At 41.7% G+C, this 16,210-nt stretch overlaps 1 protein-coding gene across 1 annotated transcript in view; it reads left to right on the forward strand.

Annotated features, from left to right (window-relative positions):
- The window catches only part of LOC121853914 (glutamate receptor-like), a 53,275-nt gene extending 42,794 nt beyond the window's left edge, over positions 1 to 10,481 (forward strand). Inside the window, exon 12 of the mRNA XM_042348309.1 lies at positions 9,763 to 10,481. The gene's annotated coding sequence lies outside the window, so the exon portion shown is untranslated. The remainder of the gene's footprint in view (positions 1 to 9,762) is intronic.
- Positions 10,482 to 16,210: the final 5,729 nt, after the last annotated feature.

Below are 16,210 nucleotides of genomic sequence, written 5' to 3' on the forward strand. Positions count from 1 at the left end.
TGGAATAAAATTGCAAAAAGTATCCAGTTACAAATATCAATTCAATTTTAATTTCAATTGTTTATTCCTTGATAGAGGAAGCGGGACCCTAGTGCTGTCACTAGATACCCCTGTACAATGACACCAGAAGCATCTGGCAAGTGTGACAAGTATATACAGTATAAATATTATAAAGGGGCTTAATAAAGCCTAAGGAAGGAAAGATATTCCTTTAACACTTAATCAATATTATTTACAAAATATCTGGCCAGTATGGGGAGGATCATCGTGTCTCCGTCAGGGGCTCGTGGAGTGGTGGTCCAGCAGGCGTCACGGAAGCGTTGTGTGTGGGGACATCTTAGCAGGTAGTGGATAAGGGTGCTGCTGTCGGGTCTTCTGCATAATGCACAAGACCGTTGCTCAGGGATTGCGGGGATACCAATCTCCCAAGTAAAGTCATACCCAATGATGATACGGGCTTACAAATATCTGGGAATGTTTGTGGGTATTAATAACAATGCTAAGGATCAAATTACTTATGTCAAAAATATATGTACAGCGAGGCTAAACCTCTGAAAGATTTTGTCAAATAGAGCAAATGGTGTTGGTATACCAGTTTTAAGATCTATGTACTTAAGTACAGTTAGGATTATCATTAATTATTCCGCTCCAGTTCTAGCTTCTTACTCAGGAAAAGATCTTAGGCCATTAGAGCTTATTCAGAATGAAGCAATGAGGATTGTGCTTGGTTGTCCAAGGACAACAAGAATAGAGATAATAAGGATGGAGCTAAATGTCTCCAGCATAATACACAGAATTAGGGAGTTGACTGTGATTTCTACTCTAAGGCTTATTAGGCGTGGTGATGGGTGTCTGAAGTCTGCTGTTGATAAATTTACTAATGCAATTACTAGTAATTTTAAGATGAATCCTTATACTAAAAAACTTAGTCAGATGTTATGTGAATATATTATTGTAGATTTGTGTGTACCTTTGCCAAACAAAGTTTATTTGAAACCTTGGTTCATGGAGAGTGTATATGTGAGAATTGATAAGCTAGAGTGTAAAAAAAAAAAAGAATGTAATGCTTTTCAGTTACGGCAAATATTCCTTGAGAAAATATCTGAGTACCATAAGGAAAATGTTATTCATGTGTACTGTGATGGTTCAGTTAATGGGAATCGGGCAGGATGTGGCATTGTTATTAGGGAATTTTTTGAGTATGGTATTAGAGTTGAAGAAAGAATATCCAATAGAATTGGGGATAGAAGTTCCAGCACCACTGCTGAACTTTATGCTATATATGTGGGACTTAAGAATGCCTTTGTGAGGAAAAAGACAGTTTTTGGGTTTGTTGACAGTCAAAGTCCTCTATTTGCTCTTAATTCTAAATTGCCTCTTGATGCTAATTTATTTTTAAAATGTAAGAATTGTATTCTGGACACAAAATCACTTGGATATGATGTTAGTTTTATGTGGATTCCATCCTATTGTGGTATTTATATGAATGAGGTATCTGATGACTTGGATAAGCAAGGGTGTGGCAAAGAAATTGTAGAATACGACTGTATTTTGGGTATTAAAAGAATAAAATGTGGAATGGTAACAATCCGACAGCAATGGGAAATGGACAATATTCGGAAATTTTGAACAACGGCAGTAGTAGTTTGAAATATTATGTTCGACTTTTGAATTCTACAAGTTTTACTTATGGTAAGGCTTCGGTTAAGTATGATACATTTGTGATGAGGCTACGTTTTGGATACAAATATTATTGGCAATATATTGAAGGAACTGATGGCATTCCTTGTAAACTGTGTGGCTATGTAAAGTCTCATACATTATATCATTACATTATGGAATGTAACTGTTTATCAGAATTTAGGGGTGATGATATTACTAATATTACAGAGATAGTTTGTTATTTAATTAACAAAATTATGGTTAAGAATGTTATGAAAACATTCTGTAAGTTTAACATAAGATTGTAGATTTTATGCATGTCTATTTGTTGTTTACATATCTGATTTATGATTAGTAGAATGTTAAAGAGCTCTTGTTAAGACTTGTTTTGGGCGGGCTAGTTAGCATGCTAACCAGATCCTTTTGATGTAATTGTCAATATATGTTTTGAATTTGAATTTGATTCACTATATTAATCATCACTTAATAATATAAATGCTATTAAATTACTCAGTTTACTTAATAATCTTTTTATCCCTTTCATAACTTAAATTTGTCTGTCACGATAACAGTTATTCTTGTGTGAGTGCTCCTTACTTGCTGCATCCATATATTTCAACTCCTAGGGGCCTAGAGTATTCGGTAGCAAGTGAAAACAGCCCCAGTCGAAAACGACCCAAACCAGAACGGTCCCACTCTAACAAAAACGGCCCCACCCTGTGACGAAAACGGCCCCACCGTGTTAGGTTAGGTTAGGTTAGGATTTTTTTTTTAAAGGTTCGGTTTGGCTTAACTCTTTTTTTTTTAGGTTAGGTTTGGTTTAACTATTTTTTTTAGGTTTGGTTTGGTTTAGCCATTTTTTTCATTTTTTTTCTTTTTTTGCGGCCCCACCCTGGCTGAGCATGATAGAAGCCATGTTGACAGTCTGAGTTGGCTGGGTAACTAGCCAGAAGTGGCAACTGGTTGTTTGGTCCAATGTTTACATCGTTAACATTTGACAGTTGCCACTTCTGGTTAGTTACCCAGCCAGCGTTTCACTCTGACCCGCTTCCGTTCGTCAGTCAATCATAGCAGCTCAGACTGTCGTTATGGCTGCTATCATGCTCAGTTTTGGTTAGATTAGGTTAGGTTAGGTTAGGTTAGGTTAGGTTAGGTTAGGTTAGGGCGTTTTGGTCACACGGTTGGGCTGTTTTGGTCACAGGGTGGGGCCGTTTTGGTCACAGGGTGGGGCCGTTTTGGTTAGAGTGGGGCCGTTTTTGATTGGGGCTCTTTTGTCTCGAAACCGATTATTCGTTCGTTATTTTATCCTGTCAACTTTGCCTTTCCTCAATGTTCTGGGTAGCAAGAAGGGATATCACAAATGTGGGCCTGTCCCGGAGGTATCTGAATTCACACCATAAATTACCAAATACGTCTTGCTTAATTTCCTTGCTATCGGTCTTGTTGTGTGTGCTCCAGTCACCTGACAAATCACTGGTAACCAGTGGTTGACTTCATACACCTTACTTCACCACACACAGTTATCTTTTTAAATTAATGTAAACTTAAAAGAGAGCTCATCCTTCCACATAAGCCTACCTGAGACTCGCCCCTTTCGAGACCTTTGTATTTCATCTTTTTCTTGAGACAGAGACCACACCTCAAACTTATTTAAAGTACATAGCCTGTGTTTCCTAATGCGTATTGTGGGAATGCAGCCTGACACATCAAGCAACCGGCACTCTACAATTTTAAATTCATCTCAACTTTAGATTTAAAGTTAACCAAAGTCTTAAATGTAGCGAGGTAATCCTTACTCTAGTTTGATAACTGGGGGCAAACTGGGGTGGGAAAACTCTCCCCATACTGTTGTTATGTGGATGCTAACTAGTAAGGATGGGAAATTGCTAGATAGACACTTCACTATTTTATATCTTTTATTTTACCCTCCGACCTTACCTTACAATCAACTGTGAATTAAATACACACTGGGAGACCTCACGTGTAGGGCTATTATACCCCTCTGTAAAGCAGGAAGTCGATTCGAGTTGATAGGTCGGAACCTTCCCTGCACTCAAGATGTCAGACTTTAATTCGGTATAGTTTGTCACTGCTCCCTCAGTAGAACTTCTGAAAATCTCAACCCCTGACAAAGACGATCTCCGTTATATAGCAACACATTTTAGAATGCAATTTAGTGCTGATGTAACCAAAACACAGTTAAAGAACATGATACTAGAACACTTTGGCGAGGAGGATCATGATAACGTTGACGGTACAGACCCTGCTAAGGCTGTAACAAGTGCCACTGACACTCAAATCTTACTCGAGTTAGAGAAAGTAAAGTTTGAGATGATGAAATTTGAGGCACAGGTGAGAGAAAGAGAAAGAGAGAATGAAAGCGAGGAGAGAAAGGAAGAAAGAGAGAGTGAAAGAGAGAAGAGAAAGGAAAAAAGAGGGGAGAGAAAGGAAGAATGTGAGGAGAAAAAAGAAAGAAAGAGAAAAGGAGAGGAGAGAAAGGAAAAAAAGAGAGAGACGAAGAAGAGAGAAAGGAAGAGAGAGATAAAAAGACGAGAGAAAGGAAGAAAGAGAGAGAGATGAGAGGAGAGAGAGGGAGAAAAATAGAGAGGCAGCATGATTTGGAGGTTTTGCGTCTGAAACAGTACAGTAGGCGTGAATAAACAGAGACATTTGACATCACAAAATATACAAAGTTAACGCCTTCTTTTTCAGAATCCAACCCTGAAGGTTTTTTTCAGGGAGTTCGACTCCACTCCCAATCATTTTAGGTGGCCTAAAGAACACTGTATCTGGTTAGTGAGACCGAAACTCTCTGGAAAGGCTCTAAAGGCTTGTGAAGGATTACAAAACAATGATAATGATGATGTTAAGGAGGCGATCCTTGCCTCATACTCAATTACTACTGAAGGATATAGACAGGCTTTCCGTAACCTTAACAAACTAAATACCGAAACGTACGCAGAGTTTCCTTCTGACAAACTAAGAGCTTTTCACAGGTGGATTAAATCTGGTGTCATTAGCAAATAGGAATAGTTAGTCATCCTCATGGTACTAGAGGAATTCAAAAGAAAGGTTCCGCATCAAATCATGTTACACCTAGCAGATAAGAAGACTGATCTCCTAAACCCTTTCACAACGGGAGGTTACCCTAAGCTGAATAAAATTGTCTGGCGGTAGCCAGAATAAAATGTCAAGTTGGTGACACTCTGTGAAAGGGATAAGGCAGCTAAGGTAGCAGATGTCTTTGCACTAGTCCATCGCCACACCCCTGGTGAAAAGAAAAAGCCGCAAAATGTACAGTCCTCTGCAGGTTCAAAACCGGGCCCTGTAGATAAGTCTAGTGGATGGAGTCAGCTAGGTGTTTGGAGCAAATTACCAATTTGTTGATTCTACAAGAAAGAGGGTCATGTAAATAGAGAGTGTCCTCATCCTAAATGCATAATTTCTAAGGACGCAAGCCTTACTAAACCAGTGGCCTCAGTTAACATGCCCAGCATTAATTTTCGGGAGAATATTTTCAAAGCTTTCAAATCAATGGGAACAGTTTCGCACTCACCCTTAATTCAAGGAAACATCCAGTTCTGGTTGTTAGAGACACTGTAATCGTGAGGAAGGCATTTCCAGACATTCATAAGTGTTTCACAGGGAAAAAGGGGATATCTAAAAGGACTGACATCCACAATTCCTATCTACGAATCAAAAATTTATCGAGAGTGTAATGTTGTACAAGGTACAGTGATTATGGGTGTTACAAACTCAGCATTGCCAACACCTGATGCAACTCTCCTCCTGAGAAATGACTTGGCTGGCAATTTGGTTGTTCCCAGATTGAAGGTTCAGAAATCTCCTGCAGTACCTCAGAACCAGAATTGTGATTTACTCACTCAACTCATGACCCCTGAAAAACTGATTGAAGCACAAATGACTGACTCAACATTCGCGAAAATTCCTAACGAAGGTGTTTATGAGGAAGAGATAAAGCCCCTTCTTTCTACTACATGGACGGTATTCTGCTTAGGTTCTATAGACCATGGCACCTAATCTGTCGATTGATACTTGGAATGAGACCTGTCAGGTAGTATTGCCAATGTCAGTTAAGAAGACTGTGATTGAGATTGCTCATGAAGCGTTTGGTGGACACCTCGACATTAATAAGACCTACCGCAAATTGTTGCAGGATTTTTATTGGCCTAAAATGAAGAGGAATGTATCAGAGTTCATAAACTCTTGCCAAGTTTGCCCAAAACAGGAAAGCTTTGTCGGTCAATTCCCTCTTATCTATTACAAACCATTCCGGTTCCCTCAGAATCTTTTCGGAAAATAATAATTGATTGTGTGGGTCCAATGCCAAAAACTAAGAAAGGCAACCAGCATAATCTGAGGCGTCCCACATCGTAAGATGCATTCAGACCATCTGGGCGAAACCCATTTTTTGTTGTAAAGCACTATTTTCAGCCAAGCTCTATACGATGGTAGTTGACAAGATCTCCTTACTACACTGTAAATAAGGTTGAAAGCCCTTTGAAAATAGGGTAGAACATCGATTTGTGGCAGACAGGAAATTATGGGCTTGACTTTTGCGTCGTAAAGTGCTCTCATCCCATCAGTTAGTGAGTGAGAGGAACGGGCGGCCAATCACAACAGCCACCCTACAGCCTCCTCCCCCGTCTCTGCCAATGACAATGAGCATCTGCTATCTAAGTCACGGCCCTCCAGCTGGTGAGATTTACATTCTGATATCGATTAAAGTAAAAAAAGCCATAAGCGGGTGGGAGTTTTGTTGCTTCAAGTCAACATTGCAACAACCCAGTACATTACTTCATGGACGTACTACCTACCACCTGCAAGTACAGCCCTGTAGATTCAAAATGCATCAAAAAGGAATGCTGTATCTAAAAAAAAAACAAGGGTATACATGTTTGAAGTTGGAAAAACTTTAAACGCTGTTTTCTCGGTTTCAAATTTTGGCGCGAATAACCCATACGATGCAGGGCGCCTCATATCTTAACCAGTGTCGCACTGCCAGGTATCCAGAGGCTTTCCCATTAAAGAACATCTTTGCTAAAACTATTATTAAACATTTAGTGCACATGTTTACCACTTTTGGTATTCCTCAGGAAGTACTGAGTGATCGAGGTACCAACTTCACCAGCGACCACTTCAAAAATGTATTCTAAGAGCTGGGCATTAGGCAGACCCTGTCCACCGCTTATCATCCGGAGTCACAGGGAACCCTAGAGCGGTGGCATCAGACGGTAAAGTCCATGCTCCACAAGTATTGTTGTGAACACCCGGAATGCTGGGATGAAGGTTTGGATTATGTCTTTTTTGCTATAAGAGAAGCCCCTCGGGATTCTCTTAACTACTCACCTTTTGAGATGCTGTTTGGTAGGAAGGTTAGAGGGCCTTTGAAATTAGTTAAAGAGAGATGGCTTAACCCTACTTCTGACCATACTACCACAGCGTCAGATTACCTTAAAAGACTTTAAACCATTTTGAGTATAGTACGCCAACTCGCAAAAGAAAACCTGTTAATATCTCAGACAAATATGAAACATCACTATGATAAACATACCAAGATTAGAGAGTATAGTGTTGGAGACAAGGTACTACCCTATTTCCCTATTCCTGGTTCTCCAATGTCACCAAAGCACCATGGCCCGTACGTAGTGCAGAAGAAAATTAATAAAGTTAACTATATCATTTCAACACCAGAACGTAAAAAGGCCACCCAGCTAATCCACATAAATTTACTCAAACCCTATCTAAGAAGATGAACTTCCAGAGGACTCCCCAAAATTTCCTTGTAACATTATAAATACTGTATATACTTAGGATCCAACGACTCCATGACGTGGTATGGAAAACTCAGAAATTATCAACAACCTAGCGTGGTCCTTAGGACATCTGACCCCAAACCAAATCAAAGATGTGGCCTCCGTAATTCAAAGTAACCCTATAGTATTCTGTGACACCCTTGACCATTGTGCAATAATAAAATATGGTGTTGAATTAACACCTGGAGCCCTTCTTATACGCCAGGCACCCTACAGACTCCATGCCATGAAACAGCAGTAGATGAGAGATGAGTTGGATTACTTGTTGAAGAACGGCCTGGCAGTTCCGAACAGCTCCCAGTGGGCTTCTCCTTGCCTCCTTGTGCCCAAGGAAGGTGGCCAACTACGCCTATGCACCGACTACCGCCGAGTTAACTAGGTGACTGTTCCAGATCACTATCCCATACCAAGAATAGACGGTTTAATTGATTCAGTTGGTCACTTTAAATTCATTTCAAAACTAGACTTACTTAAAAGTTACTATCAAGTAAGACTGAAAATGCTCAGTCAATCTTGGCATTCATACCTCCTTTTGGCCTCTATCAGTATCTAGTTATGCCTTTTGGGATGAGGAATAGTCCAGCCACCTTTCAAAGACTTATGAATTACCTCTTGCAAGACCTCGAAGGTGTTCATGTGTACTTGGACGACATTCTGGTCCTTTCAGAGACTTGGTCCCACCATCTAGTACAGCTGTCGACCGTCCTGCAGAGGTTGGAGGAGGCGCACCCGACCATCAATCTGGCCAAGACCACCTTCTACAGAGCTACTGTGACCTACCTCGGACCAAAGAAATCCAACGTCGAAGCCATCCTGAACTACCCTACCCCTACAACTCGGAAGGCTCCCATGCGCTTCCTGGGCATGGCGGGATTTTACTGTCGCTACTGCCCTAACTTCGCTGCTGTCGCCGCCTTCTTTGACCCATCTCACCAGTGGGAAAGTCTCCTTCCGCTGGACTACTGTCTGTCAGGACTCATTTGAACAACTGAAGCAGTTCCTGGCCAGTGATCTTGTACTGACGTCCCCTAACTTTGATCTCACTTCATCCTTCAAACCGACGCCAGTGACCATGCTACAGGGGCCGTTCTACTGTAGGAGGATGAAAAAGAGGTCCTGCATCCTGTCGCCTATTACTCTGAAAACTCAACAAACACCAACTGAAATACAGAACCATTGAAAAGGAACTAATCAGCATTATCTCTGCAATAAAAAAGTTTGAGTGCTACCTATATGGCACTCGACCCCTGCTGATTTATAAGGTTCCCAACTCTTTGACTTTCTTAGATCGGAACAAGTTTTCAAACCAGCGTTTGCTCCGTTGGTTCTTATGTCTGTAACCCTACGACATCACAATACGGCGCATCAAAGAGAAGGATAACTTATTAGCCTACGCAATATCGAGAACCAGCTCGTCGGGACATCATCTTCATTTCCATAGCCGAATCTTCCCAAGAAGATGCGACTTCACTCTATCACCAAAACTACCACTTGCTCCAACTTGACACCAGGAGAATAAAATGCTTCACAAAGCTACTCTACCCCAGTGAGCACCGATTCAGAACCAGTTTCCCATCCGACTATGAGACCGAGGTATCGAGACAAGTGTGTTTGCCTGATAAGCTCGGTCTCTTCTCTGGGGCCTACGGTGTTCCTCTTCTCCTTTGGTTTGATGGTAATGGACTACGGTGGTAATCCCTGATTCCTTGTGGGTGGCCATCGCAACCTAGACATGCGACCTGAGCTATCATTTCTATCAGGTTTTTGTGTTGTATGTAGTATGTGCATTTAATGTTGAAAGTAAGAATAATTAGGCAATATTTTGGTGTTTTGATAATTGCATATGTGTGTTATGCAGTGTACCTAATTAACTATATTAATCAATACTTAATAATATAAATGCTATTAAATTACTCAGTTTACTTAATAATCTTCTTATCCCTTTCATAACTTAAATTTGTCTGTCACGATAACAGTGATTCTTGTGTGAGTGTTCCTTACTTGCTGCATCCACGTATTTCAACCCCTAGATTATTCGCTTATTATGTTAACTTGTCAACTTTGCCTTTCCTCAATGTTGTGGGTAGCACGGAGGGATATCACAACAGATAAAAGAGGATACAATGGTATACAGAAAATACAGGGGAGACAGGAAGTTACAGAGGATACAAAATATACAGATTATACAGTATTATGAATATTAAAGTCTCAGTACAGAAGAAGACACTACTCTAGCTAAGGTCACGTAGTGCCTATTTTACAGCTGGGTCGACTAAGGGTGCCCCGGCCACAAACCTGCGATACTTCGGACAGGATGTGAAGGGATAATAGTACCCCCTCGTCTGCCGCACCGATACCTGAACTCTGGATCACAGTACCAAGTAAAAGCACAGATCAGTCTCTCACTGCGAAATTCTACAGCACCTATCCGAGTCTTACGCTTTTCATTTCATAAATGTGCGAAGACTTCTAAGATTCTTCTATAATTTGAGGTAAGAAAGTAAGATTCAACTGTCGTAAATGAAATTATATCATATACTGTATGTGTTAAATATCAGTTTCCAAGTCTTAATTAATGGAAAATGTAATGAGAAGAAATAGTTCAGGATATACTGCATGTAGACAGAGCTTGTTATTGGGTGTTTAATAGTTCAGGATATACATACCCAGAGCTTCTTCTTGTGTGTATAATTGTTCAGGATATACATTAACAGAGCTTTTTCATGTGTGGATAATAGTTCAGGATATACATAGACAGAGCTTCTTCTTGTGTGTATAATAATTCAGGATATACATAGACAGAACTTCTTCTTGTGTGTATAATAGTTTAGGATATACATAGACATAGCTTCTTATGTGTATAATAGTTCAGGATATACATACACATAGCTTCTTCTTGTGTGTATAATAATTCAGGATATACATACAAAGAGCTTCTTCTTGTGTGTATACTCGCTCATAGAACACTATGTAAAATTGTTATACAAGGTTTAATAAAATGAATTTAAAGCAAGAATTTTAATTTTTATTCTTTCCAATTCTCTTTATTTTTTATGTGCTTGTGTGTGTGTGTGTGTTCGCGTACGTGTGTGTGCGCGTGCACAGAGTGGTGTAATGCGTGTAGTGTGACAGCTTTATGTTAGTGTTAAGGTGCAAGCACTATTTGCTTCCATTCGCTATCAGCTACCGCCACAGGCTAGCCTTCATGGCGAACATGAAAGCAACTTCGCAAAAGTCCTCCTCTGCCAGTACACAACATCTTCACCATCAAGACTCCTGCTGTGCCTCCTCGTGGCAACACACGGTAACTGGGTGTCTCGTGGACCTAAGGTAGACCAACAGGGGATCTCGGAGTAGCAGTGGGCCGCATGGGGACGGTGCATAGGCCCACTGGCATGTGGACACGTACTGGCGCCTGCCAAGCATTGCCCCGCTGCCTTGCGGACTAACCTTGGTAGGTAAAAGGCTACAGTAGTAAACCCCGAATGAAAAATATGTGGTGGAGCCTCACATCAGGCAGACATGCTTACAGAGCTTCAGTAAGAACCCAAAAGCGGTATAGGCGGAAGAGGTGACCAACATGGAAACCCAAAGACTACACCAGCGAACAATGGACAGGCTACTAAGGAGAAACCCAACAAACTGGGCTATCGGCAATCCATTGCAACTCTACCTTTCCCAGTCGTTGCAACACTTGCACCACTGGATCAGGAAATGGGATAGCCTGCGCTACTACGTCACCCCATAAATAAACTCACGTGCAGCCATCATCCAGCTCATCATACTTCTCATCATCAAAACCCCTATACCCCGAAAAGTCCTATGGCGGCGGACGGGTGGCGACGGGGACAGGCAGAGATAACTGCCGTGAGTCTCTAGTCACAACTTTGCACATAGGCTGCATAGATAAGATGGTTGTTTATGCACTGGGATCTAGGCAACAGTGCAATCCAGTCCTGTCTGTGCGACTGAGCAGCCCTTTCAAGGAGCCACTTTGCTCACCCCACATGGGGAGGGGACTAGAAGAGATTCCCTAAACATAGTCTGCCTAAAGAACCAACTTGATTGGGCAACCGCACTTGGTAAGGTCATCCTTATGCGGTTGAAAACACAATCATAGCACAAGTCAAAACAAAAACAAACTATACAACCTCTTATGGTCTCTGCATTGAATGTCAGGACCCTTCTGGATACTGTCACAAATGAGCGCCCTGAAAAAAAAACCGCCCTTGTGGCAAAAGAGCTGGCTATGTATAACCTTGACATAGCAGCCATTAGTGAGTCCAGGGCTCCCAGACGAGGGTCGACTCACAGAACAGGAGGCTGGCTATACCTTCTTCTGGAAGGATAAGCCTGCTGAGGAGATAAACCGCATTTACGGAGTTGGCTTTGCCGCCCGCCAATCCATCCTACATAGGCTAACTGAAATACCTGTTGGGATCAACGAACGCCTTATGACGCTCCGAGTCCCACTGAATCACGCACGTCATGCCTTCTTCATCAGTGCATATGCCCCAACACAGGATGCAGAGGATGACACTAAGGAGGCCTTTTATGCTGACCTTGACAGAATGCTAACCTCTATCCCTAGAGAAGATACGGTTATGCTCCTTGGTGCCTTCAATGCCAGAATTGGCAGAGACGCTGACATTTGGCAGGAAATCATAGGGAGAAATGGACTTGGCAAGTGTAATCCCAAGGGCCTACTCCTCCTCAGCAAATGTCTTGTACACAACTTTACTATCACCAATACCTTGTTTAGGTAGGCCGACAAGTTCAAGGGTTCGTGGCAACCCCTACAATCCAAACACTGGCATCTCATTGAGTACACCATTATCAGAGAAAGAGATCGCCGAGATGTCCTCAACACAAGATACTCGAATTTTTCAATTCCACATCAACATTTTATCGGACAATCACTCATGGCACAGCCCCCCTCCCCCTTCTCTGATGGTAACTCCCTAATTGAAAACGAAGAAGGCATCCTTCAGCACTGGAAAGAGAACAACTATTCACTGTCAACCATAACACCGATGTGGATGTCCTGACTGCCCAGCAGGTCCCTCAGCATCCAGAGGTAACCCACCTCATCTATCCTACATCCCTGGATGAGGTAGCTACTGCCATCAAACTGATGAAAAATAACAAAGCCTCAGGGCCTGATGGAATCCCAGCCGAGGTCTGTAAAACAGAAAGACCTCTCCTTACCAGCCATCTCTTCTCTCTCTCTCCGGGAGAACATATGGGAAAGGGAGGAAATCCCCCATGCTCTTAAAGACGCCTCCATCGTCAATATTTATAAGAACAAGGGAGACTTGTCAGGGCTGTGGCAACTACCGCGGTACCTTGCTGCTGTCCATAGCTGGCAAGATTGTAGCCCGAGTCCTCCTAAACAGACTTCTTCCTGAGACGTATAACTTCCTCCCAGAATCTCACTGTGTCTTTACACCATTACGTGGCACCACTTACATGATCTTGGCCTTCATCGACCTAACCAAGGCCTACAACTCGGCAACAGGGAAGCCCTCTGGCAGACCCTCAGCCATTTTGACTGCCAACCAAAATTCATCACTATTGTGAAATAACTCCACGATGGCATAAACGGCAGTGTCCTGCACAATAGATGCTAGTCTGAGTTCTTCCCCATCCAAACGGGGGTAAAACAAGGATGTGTACTGGCACCATTTTTCTTTCCCGTTTTCTAGGCTGTCTTCCTTACTCGTACCAGTGCCAATTCAGCAGGCGGTGTGGATATCGCGTACCGGATGAAGGGTCTTTTCAACATAAGATGACTCCAGGCAAGAAATAAGATATCGACAGCTTCTATTACTGAATACCTATGCAGATATGTATGCATATTTCGGCCTTGAGATGAATCTTTGCAAGACTCAGATTATCTTTCAGCCTGTCCCTGGTTCAGCCACACCTCCACCATCCATCCAGCTTAACGGTACTACCCTATTTAATGTTACCCACTTTCGGTATCTTGGCTCCCACCTGTCCACCTCTGCGGACATCGATGAAGAGATTCAATATCGGATCAGATGTGCATCTCAAGCCTTTGGCAGACTCCGTACCCGTGTCTTCAGCTGTAGGGGGTTGAAATTATCTACAAAGTTGCACGTACATCGAGCAGTGGTCATCCCCACCTTGCTACATGGCAGCGAGACATGGGTCACATATAATAGGCACCTCCAGGCAGTTGAAAACTTTCACCAACGTAGTCTACATTCCAACCTCCGAGTAGGAGCATCAAGGCTACTATTATCCATGAAAAACTACGCTGGACTCGCCATGTTTTCCGCATGGACGACAGTACATTGCCAAAGCAGCTAATTTACAGTCACCTAACGAATAGTAAACGTAACGCTGGCGGGCAACTGAAAAGGTGCCAAATCGACCCCCCTCACCTGGGAGACAATTACTCCACACCGTAATGCTTGGAAGAGCACCACACAAGAAGGTGTCAATACTTTCGAGTTAGCCCGACTGCATACCGAGGCAAACAAGCGCCAACGCCAGGAAGACGCTGCCGCCGCCCCTCCCGCACTAGATGTATCCCTCCAAACGTGCAACAACTTTCGCCTCATAACTCACCAACGAACATCATTGTATCTTAGCTGGATGATCGTCATACTCAATTCCAAGTGACAGTGAAGTAGTATTTATGTATGTATATATGTATATATGTATGTATGTATGTATGTATGTATGCATGTATGTATGTATGTATGTATGTGCAATGGTCAGCATGCTCGCCTTGCAAGCGAACGAACCTGGGTTCGATCCCCGGCAGGGTGAAACTATGGGCAAGTTTCTTTATGCCATTTGCCTCTGTCTACCCAGCAGTAATTGGGTACCTGGATGTCAATAGATTTGCTGATCGTGTTCCGGGGTAATGGTTTGCCAGTGCAGATGGTGGCGAGTTGTCCGGTCTTCTCGGACTATTCCTTGACTCTGGGTCATGCAACTCGTTAACTCAGGGTGTGGTTGTTGTGTTGGCGACAGCTTCTACACCTTAACAATTCACGCCTAGGTAGCCCTTGGGCCGGCCAACCTCGATTTCGAGTGGCAACCATTATGTATGTATGTATGTATGTATGTATGTATGTATGTATGTAAGTGATTAATGGATAGCTGTGCCATGATATTTTGGGGGGGAATTATAATTGAATAACGTCAGCACTAACCTAACCTATCTAACTTAACCCAACTACACTAACCAAACCTAACTTAACCGAACCTAACCTAACCTAACCTAGCCTAACCTTTATGTTACAGTATGCTATCGAAAGAAATAAAGAAAGAAAGAAAGAAAGAAAGAAAGACAGAAAAAGTCAGGGAGAATGAACAGGATGGAAAGTCCCAGGGGCAGGAAAACGTCAAACAAAGACCAGACAAAGAGAGAGAGAGAGAGAGAGAGAGAGAGAGAGAGAGAGAGAGAAATACAATACACTAGTCAACATATCTAATCATCATTCACAAAACACAATCAGCAGGTGTCACCATTTACGTGTCCTGGCTAGTGCATAGTTAATGGTTCCTTTTTGTAGGTTGGTGTGGGACGTACCATTATTGTGTGTGCAATAATAATAATAATAATAATAATAATAATAATAATAATAATAATAATAATAATAATAATAATAATAATAATAATAATAATAATAATAATAATAATAATAATAATAATAATAATAATTAACGGTTTATTAATAGAGTTGCAGCCGATGGCTGAAAATATACACTTACATTTGATTTAGACATAATGATATAATATGCATTGAATACATTGTATGTGTGTGTGTGTGTGTGTGTCATTCGTCTCGGGAAATAAAAAATACCATTAATGTGTCCACTTCTGTTTTTTTGTTTTTTTTTTATCATTGTGTATCTATTATTATTATTATTATTATTATTATTATCGCTTTCAATATAATTGCTTTTATTTTCATTAACATTATATTATTATTATTATTATTATTATTGTTATCATCATTGCTCACAAAGGAATGAAAGCACTATAACTATTCTGCACTTGAGTGAGTCAGTAAATGTACAGAAAAGCAATATCAGTTATTACGGCCCAGGGTATAACACTTACAGGTGGCAACAGAGGTGAAATAATGTATGCCACCAAAGACCTCTTAATAAGTCGAACTTGCAATGAATATCAGGGAGTGCAAATTCGTTTTTCTTTGTGATGTTGCATAGTGTATATCCTTTGTTAGGTAGTCATATGTATTCATAATGCTGCGATTCCGTTAATTCGATTGGAAGGTTTAGAGTGTAGAGTGGTGATGTGTGGTCAGTCTTAATGTGGTACAGTTGTGGCGAGGTATGATAAAGTGATGGTGGTGAGGTTTGGCACTGTGGTGGTGGTGAGGTTTGGTACTGTGGTGGTAGTGAGGTGTGGTACAGTGGTAATGGTGAGGTGTGGCACTGTGGTGGTGGTGAGGTCTGGTACAGTGGTGGTGGCGAAGTGTCGTGCCGTGATAGTGGTGAGGTGTGGTACAGAGGTAGTGGTGAGGTGTAGTACTGTGGTGGTGGTGGTGAGATGTGGTATGATGTGTGGTACTGTGGTGGTGGTGAGGTGTGGTATTAGGGTGTGTCATACGGAGGCGATTTTTTTTTTTTTGAGTTTGAAAAATCGGCCCATGGTATTAATGATGTAGTTCTATGTGCAGAATCATGTGATATCTTCAGATTTG

Source organism: Homarus americanus, unplaced genomic scaffold, assembly GCF_018991925.1.
Source record: "Homarus americanus isolate GMGI-L3 unplaced genomic scaffold, GMGI_Hamer_2.0 scaffold18703, whole genome shotgun sequence".
Lineage (NCBI taxonomy): Eukaryota > Metazoa > Arthropoda > Malacostraca > Decapoda > Nephropidae > Homarus > Homarus americanus.